General features: G+C 48.1%; 1 pseudogene; it reads left to right on the top strand.

Annotated features, from left to right (window-relative positions):
- The first annotated feature begins 265 nt into the window (after positions 1-265).
- Positions 266-398, top strand: LOC142047176 (U4 spliceosomal RNA; annotated as a pseudogene).
- The last annotated feature ends 836 nt before the right edge of the window (positions 399-1,234 follow it).

Genomic DNA, 1,234 nt, shown 5'->3' with positions numbered 1-1,234 from the left:
GGAGGACGGAAGGGGTGCTGAGGACTCCCGCTATCCACAGTCCTCAGCAGTCTCTTAAAACTATTTGCATTCTTGCTGAGCGCCCCAATGTCTGTAGCTTACAACACGGTGTCTTTATGGTTCACGAACAGCTCATCAGTCTCTTCCCCCCCCCCGGCACGAGAAATGAAAGTTAAATAAAGCAATCCTTGAGTACTTACAATGTCACCCTCTTTGTACTGAATGCTGCTGATAGAGCGACTGCTGCAGCACTGAAGAGCATTAGAGCTTTGCAGTGGCAGTATCATAACCAATGAAGTTAATCTGAAGGTGTGATTATTGCTAGTTTGAAAATCCGCTCCTCCTCTCCCCCTTCCTGGTGGTAGATGGTACAGTACTACTGTAGACAGCAGAAACTGTTACCGTCTTCATCTCTTTTTGTTACACTCATCAGTAAATGGGACAGAACGGATAATAACCCTGTGAAAATTTTTGAAAGCAAAATGGGGATTGACTCACTTGGGACTGAGTCAATCCTGCCCTTATGGTTAATAAAAATAGAGTCAGTCCAGACAAGAATAGGATACAGTGTATTTAAATCAGTGTATCACAGCACACAGCTGCTCTGCATCAGTATTCACAGAGGGAGCCGCTGCAAGTAACGCAACCGTTGCTTCCCACCTATCCTGGGCTACCACAGCAGTGTGTCCCCCCCCCATTGTTGGCATGATGTTATGAAGAATGCATGAATAAGAATCACAGACTAGTTAGTGAGATACAATGAAGGGGGAGGCCAGCCTCCATGGGCTATGACAGTCCATGCAGTTCAGAATCTTTTCTTTACACCAAGAGAGGAAGGGGTCTGATGAAGCTCAGCCCCCAGTGATAAGATGAAGACAGTTACCAGCCGTTCTGTACCATCCACTGTCAGAAAAAGGGAGTCATCATTCCCATTTTCCCCCAGGAGCCCCCGGCCAGACTCAGCCAGAGCACTCACTGGGCACCATCTACCACTGGGGAGGGCAGAGGAGCGGATACTGCTCTTCACCGCAGCAGCATCGCGTCTGCCAGCAGCACCCCCCTCATCAGTACACAGAGGGTGACATTTTCAGTAGTCAAGGAATTATTTATTTTACTTTTCTTTTCACGTGCTGGGGGGGGGGGAAGAGACTGACGAGCTGTTCCGTGAACCACGCAAGACACCGTGTATTAAGCTACAGACATTGGGCGCTCAGCCAAGAATGCAAATAGTTTT

The sequence above is a fragment of the Chelonoidis abingdonii genome, chromosome 7 (assembly GCF_003597395.2).
Source record: "Chelonoidis abingdonii isolate Lonesome George chromosome 7, CheloAbing_2.0, whole genome shotgun sequence".
NCBI classification, from domain to species: domain Eukaryota; kingdom Metazoa; phylum Chordata; order Testudines; family Testudinidae; genus Chelonoidis; species Chelonoidis abingdonii.
This window is presented reverse-complemented; position numbering and strand designations above follow the sequence as displayed.